A 15,543-nucleotide genomic window follows, 5' to 3' on the forward strand; every position below is an offset into this window, starting at 1 on the left:
GGCACCAGTAAAAAATACAAGTGATACCAAGAAACAGGAAGATATGGCCCAGTCAGAGGAGCAAACTAAATCCTCCAGATGACATGGAATAGTTGAGACAACTAATCACAGATGTTCAAACAAATCTTTTAAAAATTTGAACAAGATGGCTAAAGAGATTAAGGATATTAAGAAGACACTGGATGAGCACAAAGAAGACTATGAAGGCATACATAGAAAAATAGCAAATCTTATGGGGATGAAAGGCACAATAAATTTAAAATACACTGTAGGCATATACCAGCAGACTTGAAGAGACAGAAAGATCAGTGAGCTTGAAGACTGGGCCTCTGAAAGGGAACATGAACAGATAAAGAAAAGAATGGAAAAAATTGAACAGGGTCTCAGGAACTTAAATGATAGCAAGAAACGTGTAAACATATGTGTCATGGGTGTCTTGGAAGGAGAAGAGAAGGGAAAAGGCACAGAAGGAATATTTGAGGAAATAATGGTAGAACATTTCACAACTCTATTGAAGGACATAGATATTTATGTCCAAGAGGCACAATGTACTCCCATCTAAAATAAATCTGAATTGGCCTACCCTGAGACACATACTAATCATAATGTCAAATACCAAAGATAAAATCTTGATGACAGCAAGAGAAAAGTGATTTATCACATGCAAGGGATGCCCAATAAGATTGTGCTGATTTTTCATCAGAAACAGTGGAGGTAATCAGACAGTGGTATGATATATTTAAGATACTGCAAGAAAAAAACTGCCAAGAATTTTATAGCTGGCAAGGTTGTCTTTCAGAAATGAGGGCAAGTTTACAATACAGATAAACAGAAACCGAGAGTTCTTAACCAAGAAACCAGCTTTGCAAGAAATACTAAAGGGAATCCTACAGCCTGAAAAGAAAAGACAGGGGAGAGAGGCTTGTAAGAGAGTCTAGAAATGAAGATATTGTCAGTGAAAGTAATTAAAAGTAGATTCAATGAAATTTGGGAGTGTAGCAGTGTTTATGAATTCCAAAAAGCGATGTTGGATTTAGAAGTTTCATTTTTACTTGATTAAATAATGATTAAGGTTTTGATTGGGTCGTGTCAGTATGACATTGAGTCCCTGCCTCTTTGGTGGATGGGGACACAAAACAGCATGATAGAGGAGTTAGTTAGGAGTTTTGTTATTGGAGCCCTGGGAAGTAAATACACAGGAAGCAGTTATGTAAGGAAGGAGAGAAGGCTCCATTAGACACAGCAGAGACCCTGGAAAGAGAGAAGCCGTTAGCCTGATAGTCTACAGCTGACTTTGTGAAGGGACCAGAGTAGCTGAGCCTGGAGAGGAACAAGCCCTGGGAGAGAGATGAGACATAATAGCCTGCAGCTGATATTGGAAGAAGCTGGGACCACGGAGCCTGAAGAGGAAGAAGAAGAGGAAGCCTGAACCCTTGGAGATGTCAGCAGCCATCTTGCTCCAACATGTGGCAACAGATTTGATGAGAGAAGTAACTATGCTTTATGACCTCGGAACTGTAAGCTTCTACCCCAAATAAATATCCTTTATGAAAGCCAACAGATTTCTGGTATTTTGCATGAGCATCCCTTTGGCTGACTAATACAGGGAGGAATGCCAGTTTTATAATTCTTCTGTATTTTCTGTGTAATTATCTTGTCTGTGAATAATGAAATTTTATTTCTTCTTTTCCATTCTTTTTGCCTTTTTCTGGTCTTGCCTTTACTAGCACTTTCAGTGCAGTGTTGAATAGATGGATTGCTAATGGACGCCCTTCTCTAGGTACTTTATTCCATGCCTCTACTAGTAATGACTTCACTGCATCTGTTGATGTGCTGAATTGCATTAAGAGATTTTCTGATTTTAACCTATCCTTGAATTCCCAGGATATTTGCATTATACCATGTAATTTTCCTTTTCATGTAGTCTCTTGTTTTGCTAGCAGAGTTATGCTAATTCATAAATGAGTTGGGTAGTTTTCCTTCATTTTTGAACAAGTTGTATTAAATAGAGATGTTGATAAGGTTTTGGCTTTTTTGGGTCATTTATTCAAAATGAACATTCTAGAAAAATAAAAAAATTCCAAATAGATTGGTATAAAATATAGGTTTCTCTTATGGCTTTAAAAATCTCTAATTTCATTAATATGTTCCTTCTGATCTGTAATGTCAGGAGCTTGCCTATTTTATTAGCCTTTTCAGATGGCTCTTTTTATTGATATTTTCTATTTTTGCTCATAAGGTTAATATTTCATTCCTCTATTTGCATTTATTGTTATTTGAAAATGTTCTGAAGTTGGAGGTTTAGTTTATTAGTATTTAATCTTTTTTTATAATATATATATTTAAAACTATTTTCCTCCAAGTAAACTGTAGCTAGATGTTGTGAATTTGACATGAAGTGATTTTTGTTACTGTTTAGTTCTAAATATATTGTGATTTCTGTAATTACTTTTCCTGTTACCCATTGAATTATTTAGAACTTTGTTTTCAAACTTAAGGGATTTTTTTTTTTTTTGTATCATTTATGTCACATTTATTTCTAGTTGTATTACATTATGGTTGGGGAACAATGTATAATATTAATTCCTTATTATTTGTTTTTGTCATAATAAGTGATCAGTTTTAATAACATTTTATGTATGTTGTATGGTGGACTCTGTATAACTCTGTTAGATCATTCTTGTTAAGTTTTTGTTTGATACTCTTATATCATTACACATTTTTAGGTAGCTTCAGCTAAGCCACTCTTGTGCTGTAATTCTATCAACTTTACTGTATATACACCCTCACACAAATGCACACTGGTAAATGTGCTGTTACATGCATCTAGGTTTAGGACTGTTACATCTTATTGGCAGTTTCCCCCCTTTTATCATTAAGAAATTATGTATTTCTTCCCTAATAATGCTTTTTGTCAGGTAGTAAATATAGTTATACAGCTTATTGGTTAATGTTTGTCTGGTTCATCTTTTCCATCCTTTCCAGCTCTTCTGTTTTAAGTTGTAGGTCTATCTCTTGTAAAGAACATACTATCTTTTAAAATATATTCCATTGAGAGATTACTGGTTTAACAGCTGAATGTAATTTCTCATTGTTTATACAAAACATGTTTGAATTTATTAACCACTTAAATTTTGTTTTCTATTTGCTATGAAGTTGTTTGTCCCCCTTTTACAGCTTTTTATTGTACTGAGGTGATTTTCTCCCCCCACCTTGCAGTCTTTTAAAGAAAACTGGTTTATATGTTAAATGTTGTTTCTTTTCCTTCACTGATTATACTTAAATTTTAACATGTTTATTTGATTTAATGTAGCAAACTGATCAATATTTATATTTTCTTTCTATGATATGTGGCCAGAAAAAAATTTGAAATTCTCTGTGCTGGATAATAAAGAAAATGGCTGGGAAGGAGACGATGAGAAGAAAAATGATGGCCAAAACTTTACTTAGGATGAAAAGGATGAAAATAAAAGTCTAAAATGTTAGAGGAAGACATGATAAATGGAAGCTAAAGATATAACAGTGAGATGAAAGAACAGCATAAAGCACAGGGATTTGTTATCTGAGGAAATTTAATATGGAAAACAGCTATTTAAAGTTAAACCATTAAAAACTGGCATGAGAATTTGTCGAGACTTAAAGGACATAGAAAGATTGAAAGTAAAAGGACAGAAGAAATAGATACCGTGCAAACATTGACCAAAAATAACCTGGCATAACTATACTGATACTAGGCAAAGTAGACTTTATGATAAGTTTTACTAGGAGGACATTTCATAATGATAGGGGGGTAAATTCAAGGATACAGAAATCCTAACTTTGTATGCATCTGATAACATTGCCTCAAAATATATAAAGGGAGCGGAGGTGGCTCAAGCCATTGGGTGCCTCCCTCTTACATGGCAGGTCCCATGTTCAGTTCATGGTGTCTCCTAAAAAGATGAGCACACTGAGCAGACAGTGAACACAAACAATGGGTGTGTGTGTGTGTGTGTGTGTGTGTGTGTGCTGGAATAAATAAATCTTAAAAGAGTGTATGTATATATCTATATATCTACCTGTATATATATAAAGAAAAGCTGACAGAACTTAAAAGGAGAAATGAATAAATTGAATATCATAGTTGAGAGATCTTAGGACATCTCTTTTAGTAATGGATAAAATAATCAGGAAAAAATTAGTAAGGCTGTTGAAGAGTTAAGCAAATTTAGCCACTTTGATCTAATTGGCAATATAAACCCTTGTACTGAATAGCAAATTGGAATGTTTAGAGAAAAATAATATGCTGGGCCATAAAGTAAGCCTTAACAAATAGATATCATAAAGAGTATCTTCTCTAACTACAATAGACTTTAGTTATCAGAAACTAGAAACTTGCCCAAATTTCTAGGTATTAAGCTCTATACTTTCAAATAACCTGTGGGTCAGTGGTGAAATTGGAAATTATTTTAAAGTGCATTATAATGAAAATATGACATCAAAATTTGTAGGATGTAGCTGAAGCAGTTCTTAGATGGGAAATGTATAGTATTAAATACATAAATTAGAAAAGACTGAAAATCAACTTAAGCATCCATCTTTTTTTTCATTTTTTAATAGATATTACATTAAAAAAAAGCATCCATCTTAAGATAAAGAAAATAAGTAAAAATTTAAACCCGAAGGAAGTAGAAGGAAAGACAAAGTACAGAAATCAATGTTATAAAACAAATGTACAATAGGAAAAAAATCAGTAAGACCCAAAATTGATTCTTTGAAAAGACTTTAAAATAATATCAAGACAGATCAAGAAAAAAGATAGCACAAATTACTGATTTCAGTAATTAATGCCTTCAGACAGTAAAAAGATAAGATATTATGAAGTGTTATGCCTGATATTTGACAGTTTATTCTCAGCCCCCTTTGTTTGGTGAAAACCAAAGATCCCTTAACTGTGTCCACATTATACTGCATATTATTTAATAAATATATCACAGCCGCACCAACACATTCCCACAGGAATAATGGTGGTTTTTTTTTTTTTTTTTTTAATTTCAATTCAACCTTTGAACCCCTCATTAAGAACCCCTGGTTTAGATGAAATGGAGAAAATTGTAAACTAGCCAAAACAGACACAAGAAGAAATGAAAATTTTGATTAGTTCCATATGTCTTAAAGAACTTGAATCCATAATTAGAAACTCTCCCAGAAAGAAAACTCTAGTCCCAAATGGCTTAAGAGATGAGTTCTTTGAATCATTTAAAGAAGTAGCACCAGTCTCACACGAATTCTCCCAGAGAATAGGAAAAGAGGGAATCACTATTAAACTTCTTTTATGAAGTTGGTGTAACTAAAACCCAAAATCTAAGAAGAATTTATAAGAAAGGATTCTTGTAAATACAGTTGTAAAATTTTTGAACAAAATAGTAGTAAGTGAAACAAAATTATATATAAAAAGATAATAAATTGTGGCCAAGTTAGGTTTATTCCAGGAATATCCAGGTTGGTTTAACATTTGAAAATTGCTCAATATAATTCACTATGTTAGCATGTTAGAATGCAGAATTAAAATCACATAATCATCTCAATAGATGCAGAAAAATCATTTAATAAAATTAAACAGTAAGCTAGGAATAAAATGAAAAAAATTTTAACCTGATAAAGAGTATTGACAAAAAATCATACATAATGGTGAAATGCTAAGAGCTTTTCTTCTGAGATCAGGTACAAGTCATGGTTCTCCACTATTGTCTATTTAACACCATAATGGAGGCCCTAGCCAGCAGAGTACAGTGAGGAAAAAGAATTAAAATGTACATGAGGGTTGAAAAGGAAGGTATTAAAACTGTCATTGCTTGCAGACAAAATGATTATATATATAGAAAATCCAAAAGAAGTGACAAAATTCTATTGGAATTAATAAATTTAGTAAGGTTGCTAGATAATAAGCTCTATATGCAACATTTGTATCTCTCTATACTAGTAACAATTTGAAAATCAAATATAAAAGTAAACTATAATAAGAACAGAGAATTTCCAATACTTCCAAATAAATCCAACAAACCATATTAAGATCCTTAGTTAAACATTACTAAGAAAAATGAAAGAAGACCTGAATTAATGGAGACATGATATTCATGGATTGGAAATATCAGTGTGATAAAGATATTAGTTCTCCCTAAATCAATATGTAGAGCTAGTTCTCAAATATATATGGAAATGCAAAGGGCCAGGAATAGCAAAGGCAATCTTGGAGAAAAAAAGCTTTAAGACTTAAATTACCAGGAAGTGAATGTGACTCAAGCCATTAGGCTCCCATCTACCATATGATGGGAGGTCCAGGGTTCGATTCCCGGGGCCTCCTGGTGAAGGCAAGCTGGCCTGCACAGGAGTGCTGACCTGCGCTGCTAGCTGACTGGAGCGGGCGCAGCAAGATGACACAACACAAAGAGACACAGGAGAGACAAAAATGATTGAGACGCAGCAGACCGGGGAGCTGAGGTGGTGCAAGAGATTGGGCACCTTACTCCCAGTCCAGAAGGTCCTGGGATCGGTTCCCGGTGCCGCCTAAAGAGAAGATGAGCTGACACAGAAAAACGCACAGCAAATGCACACACACAGCAGATGGGAGGGAGGGGAGAAATGAATAAATAGATCTTTAAAAAAAAAAGACTTAAATTACCACCTGTCAAAGCTTATTATGAAACCTCGGTGATTTAAACAGTAGGCATAAAGCCAGATTGATCAGTGGAACATAATAGAATCCAAAAGCATGCCTTCATATATAAGTCAGTAGATTCACAACAAAGGTATATTGGGATTTTTATTGAATATAGAGGTTAGTTAGGGGAGAATTGACACTACTGCTCTAACATATTCAAGAGCAAGATTGGTTTCTCCATTTATTTCTTTTTAAAAAAATCCCACTTTGATTTTTCAATTATCCGTTAGAAGAGGGTTTTCCATTCTTAAATACTATATAAGAAAGCTTTTGACTTAAGTATATTAATTTTGTACCAGCACAATTTATGAATGTATACTAATAGTTTTTCAGTTTATTCTCTTGGATTTTCTAGATATGCCATATATAAATAAAATGTTTTTTTTTCAAATAATAATATCTTGCATTTCATTATCTTACCTAATTGCGTTGCCTAGCAGTTCCCTTCCCATACAATGCTAAATAATGATAGTGTTAATAAGCATCTTTGTCTTAATTCTGACTTATGGGAATACTTGTAGTGTTTTACCATATTGACCTTTGGCTTAATATGTACCTTTTAAAAAAAAAGATTATTTATTCATCCTCACCCCCACCCTCCTGTTGTCTGCTCTCTCTGTTCATTCGCTGTTCATTCTTCTGTATCTGCTTGTCTTCTCTTTTAGGTGTCACTGGAAACTGATCCTGGGACCTTACAGAGTGGGAGAGAGGTGCTCAGTCTATTGCATCACCTCAGCTCTCTAGTCTGCTGTGTCTCTTACTGTCTCTCCTCTCTTATTTCTTTTTGTTGCGTCATCTTGCTGTGCCAGCTCTCTCCCGGGGCCAGCTTGCCTTCACCATGAGACCCCAGGGGTCGAACCTTGGACCTCTCATATGGTAGACAGGAGCCCAATCACCTGAGTCACAGCTTCTCTTAATATGTACCTTTTTGCTATAAAGTGATACTGCTATCATTCCCCTATCCAAAAATACATACTGTAATAGAATATATTGAGTTTATGATCACATGTATTGTGGTTGGTTGTTTTTTGCTTTTTTTTTTTTTTAAGATTTATTTGTCTCTCCCTTCCCCCCACCCCCACCCCGGTTGTCTGCTCTCTGTGTCTATTTGCTGCATCTTCTTTGTCCGTTTCTGTTGTTGTTAGCAGCACGGGAACCTGTGTTTCTTTTTGTTGCGTCATCTTGTTGTGTCAGCTCTCCGTGTGTGCGGCACCATTCCTCGGCAGGCTGCACTTTCTTTCACGCTGGGCCGATCTCCTTACAAGGCACACTCCTTGCGCGTGGGGCAGGGGCCCTCCTTGTGCGCATCAGCACTGCGCGTGGGCCAGCTCCACACGGGTCATGGAGGCCCGGGGTTTGAACCGCAGACCTCCCATGTGGTAGACGGACGCCCTAACCACTGGGCCAAGTCCACCGCCTGTTTTTTGCTTTTTGTTTATATTTTATTTCAAAATAATCTTAGATATACAGGATGGTTGCAAATGTAATTAAAATATAATACAGAGAACTGGAATATATCGCCTATACAGATACCCAGATTTACCAACTTTTAGCATTTTGCTACATACATATGTTCTCTGTCTGTCCTTCCATCAGTATCTATTTTCTAAATATTGTATTGTAGGTTGCATTTGTCATGCTCTTTTAACATTTAATAATTCCATCCATATTTCCTAAAAACAAGACTATTCATAATATGTAATGACATTCACTACAGTTAACAATTTCAGAAAATTTCACACTGATATAAAGCATTCTGTGTTCCAGGTTTTCGGTTTGTTTGTTTTTTCAGTTGTCCAAATAATATCCTTTTGGATATTTTTGCCTCTATTATTAAATCCAGTCCAGGATCATGTATTATATTGTCATTTTTAGTCTCTTTTTAAAAAGTTATGGTAACATATATACAACATAAAATATCGTATCTTAACCACTCCCAAGCATGGCATTCAGCAGCATTAGTTACACTCACAATGTTGTGCTAACACCACCACTACCATCTATTAATTTTTTTTCCCATCATCCTAAACAAAAACCCATACCTGTTATGCATTATCTTCTCAGTCCCTCTCCCCTCACTCCAGTAACCTGTACTCTATTTTCTATCTCTGTGAATTTGCATATTCTAGTTATTTCATATTAAGAAGAATCATACCATTTCTGTTCTTTTGTATATGACTTATTTTATTCAACATGATATCTTCAAGGTTCATCCCTGTTGTACCATGTGTCAGAACTTCATTCCTTTTTTATGGGGAAATAATATTACACAGTATATATTACTACGTTTTGCTTGTCCATTCATCTGGTGATGGACATTTGGGTTGCTTCCACTTTCTGGCTATTGTGAATAATACTTTTATGGACATTAGTGTACACATCTCTATTTGAGTCCCAGTTTTCCATTCTTTGGGGTATATGACTAGAAGTGGGATTGCTGGATCATGTGGTAGTCCTTTCCTTTTTGAGGAATTGCTTTACTGTTTTCTACTGCCACTGTACCATTTTACATTCCTACGAACAGTGTACAAGGGTTCCTATTTCTTTGCATCCTGACCAGCACTTATTTTGTTTTGTTTTTTTTCTTCTTAATAATAGCCATTCTAGTGGGTGTGAGATTGCATCTCATGGAGGTATTGATTTGCATTTGCCTATTGGCTAATGATGTTAGGTATCTTTTCATGTGCTTATTATAAGGCCATTTGTATATCTTCACTGGAAAATATTCAAGTCCTTTGTTGATATTTTAAATTGTGGTTTTTTTTTTTTTACTTTTTAAAAATTTTCATTGTGGTAGCATATAAATACAAAATATCTCATTTTAACCATTTTTATGTGTACAATTCAGTGGCAATAATTATATTCACTATCTTGTACAACCATCACTATCTTCCCTTACAAAATGTTTTCAACAGAAATTTTGTCTCCTTTAACAAAAACTTCCCATCCCCCTTCCCCAGCCCCTGGCAACTTCTAATCTGCTTTCTTCTTTTTCTTTTAATTTTATTCTAGTAACATATCTATGACCTAAAATCTTCCCTTTAATTCACATATATAATTCGGTACTGTTAATTATATATACAATATTATGCTACCATCACCATCATCCATTACCAAAACTTTACAGTCAACCCCAGTAGAAATTATGTACAACTTAAGCATTGACTCCCCATTCCCTACCCTAAACCCAGTCCCTGGGAACTTTTGTTCTAGATTCTGACTCTCTGAGTTTGTTTATTCTAGTTATTTCATGTAATTGAGATCATCCAATGTTTGTCCTTTCATATCTGGTTTATTTCACTCAACATGATGTCTTTTTAAAATTTTATTTTGAAAGAAGCTCCCACACTTTTCCCCATTAACATCTTTCATCAGTGTGGTACATTTGTCACAATTGATGAACACATATTGAATCATTGCTACCAACCATGGTCTGTAGTTTACAGTTTGCGCCACACAATTTTATAGGTTTAATAAAATTTTTAATGGCCTGTATCCATCATTGCAATGTCATGCAAGACAATTCCAATTTCCCGAAAAGCCCCATGTTACACCTACTCCTCCCTCTTCATCCCCTCAGAACCTCTGGGGCCACTGCCTTTACATTAACTAGAACAGTAAGTCTACTTCAGTCCATAGTTGCATTCCCCCATGTCCCTTCATTCCTCAGTCTTGAGGATTCCGGGATTGTAATGCCCACTCTGTCTCCGATTGAGAGGGGGCCTAGATCCCATGGAGGAACTGTGCTGCTTGCAGTTGCAGACATTGTTTTTTGGAATGGATGTTGTACATTGTCATCCTTTTGTTAGTTGTCCTGGATGAGTCCAATGAACCGGAGAGTAGTTTTGACATGATGTCTTAAAGGCTCATCCATCTTGTTGCATGAACCAGAACGTATTCCTTTTTAATGCTTTTTAATGTAAATATTTAGTAATATTCCACTGAACGTATAGACGACATTTTGCTTTTCCATATATTGGTTCATGGACACTTAGGTTACTTCCATCTTTAGGCAGTTGTAAATAATGCTTCTGTGAACATCGGTGTGCAAGTAACTGAGTCCCTGCTTTGGGGTATATACCTAGTAGTGGGATTGTTGGGTTGTATGGTAATTCTTTAGTTTCTGAGGAACTGCCACTCTGTCTTCCATAGCAGCTGCACCATTTTACATTCCCACCAGCAATGAGTGAGTGTTCCTATATCACTATATCCTCTCCAACACTTAAAATTTTCTTTTTTTAAAAAAAAAAAATAGCCATTCTAGTGGGTGTGAATTGGTATCTTGTATTTTCATTTTCATTTCCTAAGAGCTAGTGCTGTTGAGCATCTTTTCTTGTGCCCTTTAGTCATTTATTTTTCCTCTCCAGAGAAATGTATATTCAAGTGTTTTGGTCATTTTTAAATTGGGTTGGCTGTCTTTTTATTGTTGAGTTGTAGGATTTCTTTATATATTTTGGGTATATCAGATATGTGGTTTCCAATTATTTTTCCCATTGTATAGGTTGTCTTTTCATTTTTATGATAAGGTCATCTGATACACAAAAGTAATTTTGAGGAGATCCCATTTATCTATTTTTTTCTTTTGTTCTTTGTGCTTTGGTTGTAAAGTCTTAAGAGACTATTGCCTATAATAAGATCCTGAAGATGTTCCCTATGTTTTCTTCTAGGAATTTTATAGTCCTAGTTCTTATATTTAGGTTTTGATCCATTTTTAGTTAGTTTTGTTTGTATATAGTGTGAGATTGTGGTTCCTCCTTCATACTTTTGCATATGGATATCCAGTTCTCCTAGCAAGCAGGATTGATACTGTTTTTGTCCCACATTATCTCTTTATATTTTGCATGTCCATTTTTAGGAAATCTGATTTTTCATTGTTCAACTGGGCATCAAGTGTATTCTGACTCTCATAGGAATTAAAGAATAGAGTATATTGAGGATATGGTAATACTGGGTTTGCATAATTTCCATTACTGAAGATCTTCACTTCTTCACACTACTCCAAGACACACTCTTCTGTCTTTTCCTTTCAACCTGCAGAACTACCTTTAGTAATTTTTGTAGTGTAGGTCTTTTGTTGACAATGAACTCTCTGTTCCTGTTTATGAATATTTAAATTCTCCCTCATTTTGAAGAACAGTTTTGCCAGATGAAGAGTTTCTGGCTGGCAGTTTTTCTCTTTCAGTACCTTAAATATATCCTACCACTGCCTTCTCACCTCCATGGTTTCTGATGAGAAATTGGCACTTAGACTTATTGAGCAGCCTTGTATGTGATGAATTGCTTTTCTCTTGCTGCTTTCAGAATTGTCTCTTTATCTTTGGTATTTGACATTCTGATTAGTATGTGTTTCGGTGTAGATCTGTTAGGGTGTATTCTGTTTGGAGTACCTTGTGCCTCTTGGACATGTATATTTATGTCTTTAATAAGATTTGGGAGAAAGTTGGCCACTATGTACTCAAATATTTTTCCTGCCCCTTTCCCTTTTCTCTTTCTGAGACAGTCATGATACTTAAGTTGGCATGCGTCATCCTGTCATTCAAGTCCCATAGATGCTGCTCAATTTTTCTGTCCTTTTCTCTATCTTTTCTTCTTACTGTATGATTTTGATTGTCCTGTCTTGTAAAAGTTAACTGATTCTTTCTTCTGCCCGTTCAAATCTGTTGGTGTATGCCTCTAGTACATTTTTAAAATCTCCATTATTGTCCCTTTCATCCCCATAATTTCTGTTATATTTTTTCTTAAACTTTCAAATTCTTTTTCATGTTCATACAGTGTCTTCTTAATATCCTTTAGCTCTATATGCATATGTTTTTCATGTCCTTGAATTGATTTAGAAGATTTGTTTGAACTTCTTTGATTAGTTCCAAATTGTGTGTCTTTTCTGAAGTTTTAATTTGTTCCCTTGACTGAGTCATACCTTTCTGTTACTTGGTATGACTTGTAATAGTTTTGCTTATGTCTGGACATGTGAATATTTTGAAGTGTTAACTTTCAAGGTAAGTTTCTTGCCTAGGGTTTTGTTATTGATTGGTTTTGTGTTATGACTCTTCTTTGACAATTGGTCCAAGTTATTCTTGGCCCGTTTTTATCTGTTCACATCTTCTCATAGTCTCTGCATGTGATTTTTGTCTTGGATATGCGGTACAATTTTCACAATTTTTGAGATTGGACATTGTGTGTGCAATTTTTTCACCTCCAGGAGAAAGCTTCCGTTCTACTGTTCCTTCTCTGGGAGTCTTGATCTGTTCTGTTTGTGTTTGTGTAGAGTTTTCTCCCCAGATCCTATGATAAACATGTTTAATTTCCCCTCACTCAGTGTCCACTTGTTTTTTTATAGCAGTTCAGCCCCCCACTCCTGCTTTGTGTGTGTGTGTGGCTTTTCTGCCTCTGGTTTCTTCCATGCTAGGGTATTCCACTCTGGAGTGGCAGATGGGATCAATCCATAAAGGTCCATTTTGCATTTAGGTGGTCCAGCAAACAAAGACTGGAATGATTGTGTGCACCTCTTGCCAACAGTTCTGTCATGGTTTCTTTTTTTTCCCCTGGGGCCCCTTTTGTTTGTGGCACTCCTTAGCTGCCTGTGTTCCACCCTGGGTCTTTGGACTTGGGTTCCTGCGCTTGGCTATTCGTGGGGTTCTTAGTCGCTGTTGTGAGTGGCTCTTTGTATGGTCTGTATCTGAGCTGCCTCTGTGCAAGTCACAGAGATGCTGTAAACAGTACTGAGTGATGGTGGGGGGTCCGGACTGGCAGGTCTGGGGTGTAAATATCCTTCCTGATTTTGGTGTTTCTTTTTCTTTGATTTAGCATTTGTGGAATCCTTCTGCAGTCCCTGTTGTACTTGAGGTATCCAAGCAAGTGGCCTTTGTTCTTTTATTAGTTGATTCTGGGGAGAGACTTTTCCATGGGATGTCTTACATTGCCATATTGATGACATCTCTCAGGGTTGTCTGTCTTGTTATTATTGAGTTGTAGAAGTTCCTTATATATTCTGATATTAAACCCTTTTTGGATAAAGTTTGCAAATATTTTCTTTTATTCTATAGGTTGCCTTTTTACTTTCTTGATAATGTCCTTTGATGAACAAAAGTTTATATGTTTGAAGTCCAACTTATCTATACTATCTTTTGGTGTCATATTTAAGAATCTGTTACCTAATACTAGGGACAGCTGTTTTCTATGTTTTCCTCTGAGACTTTCCATGTTTTTGTTCTAATATTTAGCTTGTCCATCCATTTCGAGTTAATTCTTATATATGGTGTGAGGTAGGAGTCCACTTTAATTCATTTGCATGTGTATATCCAGTTTTCCCAGCACTATTTGTTGAGGAGAGCTATTTTTTCCCCATTGAGTAGCCTTGACAAAAATCAGTTGGCCATAGATATGTAAGTTTATTTCTGAATTCTCAATCCTGTTCTTTGGTACTATGTCCTTGTGATAGTACCACATTGTTTTGATAATTATAGCTGTAATAAATTTTGAAATCCAGAAGTGTGAGTTCTCCAACTTTGTTCTTCTTTCTGAAAGTGTTTTTGGGTATTTTGGGTCCCTTGCTCTTCCATATGAATTTGATAGCGTTTCCATTTCTTCAAGAAGAGCTATTGGAATTTTGATAGCTATTCCCTTGAATTTCTGAATCACTTTTGAGTAGGATTGACATCTTAAATGATATTAAATTCTGCAATCCATGAGCACTGAATGTTTTTTCATTTATTTATTAGGGCCTGTGTTTTTTAAAGTAAAAGATTTAATGAAATAAAACTGTTGTAGAATTCACCTATTTTTTTTTCTTTTTTTTGAGGAGGTACTGGGATTGAACCCAGGACCTCATATATAGAAAGCAGGCACTTAACCACTGAGCTATACCTGCTCCCTGAATTCATCCTTTAAAAATGTACAATTCAGTGGTTTTTTCATAGGTTGAGTTGAGCTGCCATCACTACTATCTAATTTTAGAACATTTCATCACCCTGAAATGAAACCCTGTGCCCATTCACAGTCACTGCCCATTTCCACTTCCTGCAACTTCAGAACCATTAATCTACTTTCTGGTTCTGGATTTGCTTATTCTGGATATTTCTCATAAATGGAGTCATACATTTTGTGGCCTTTTGTGTCTGGCTCTTGTGCACTTATTGTAATGTTTTCAAAGTTCATCCATATTGTGCCATATATCATTACTTAATTCCTTTTTATTGTGTTTTTCACCTGTGTAAAGAAAATGATTTTCCATTCCAATTTGACTGAATATTTGTTTTAAATCAAAACTAGACATTAAATTTCAATTTTTCAGCACCTATTGAGACTATCCTAGGATTTTCCTTTTTTGACCTATTAATTTGGGGCATTATTTTGGCCCCATCCTTAATTTCTAGAATAAATATACTTTGTCAGGATCTGTTTGTATGTTTTGTTTTTTTTTTTTTGAGTGATTGATCACATTTGCAGATACTTACTTGGGATTCAAAATTAACCACTTTGTGGTTTGGTTAAATTATTTTTTTAGCTTTGTTTGAAATGGTAAAGTATAAAAGGAATTGCAGAACCCTTTCTCCTCTGTGTGTTGGCATAGGTCAGGTAGCTTTGAGCAAAACCTAGAGCTTCTTGTATGGGTAGCATTAGAAAACTTTCTTATTTTATCTTCATGGTGGTTGTTTGGGATTTCTGTATCTTTTTGGATTAGTATTGGTGATTTACAGTTTTCCCCAGTGTGCTAGCATAGAATTATAGACAGTGTTTTCTTAAAAGTTTTATAAGTTTTTTCTATATCTTTTTTTTTCTTATTTCAAATATGTATATTTGTGCTTTCCCCCAGTTTCTCCTTGCCCCTTTAAAATTATTATCTA

The 15,543-nt window shown here is 35.1% G+C and overlaps 1 protein-coding gene across 6 annotated transcripts in view; it reads left to right on the forward strand.

Annotated features, from left to right (window-relative positions):
* ZFX (zinc finger protein X-linked) overlaps positions 1-15,543 on the forward strand; it is a 74,080-nt gene that overhangs the window by 17,299 nt on the left and 41,238 nt on the right. The gene's annotated exons all lie outside the window — the stretch shown is intronic.

Source organism: Dasypus novemcinctus, chromosome X (assembly GCF_030445035.2).
Source record: "Dasypus novemcinctus isolate mDasNov1 chromosome X, mDasNov1.1.hap2, whole genome shotgun sequence".
Lineage (NCBI taxonomy): Eukaryota > Metazoa > Chordata > Mammalia > Cingulata > Dasypodidae > Dasypus > Dasypus novemcinctus.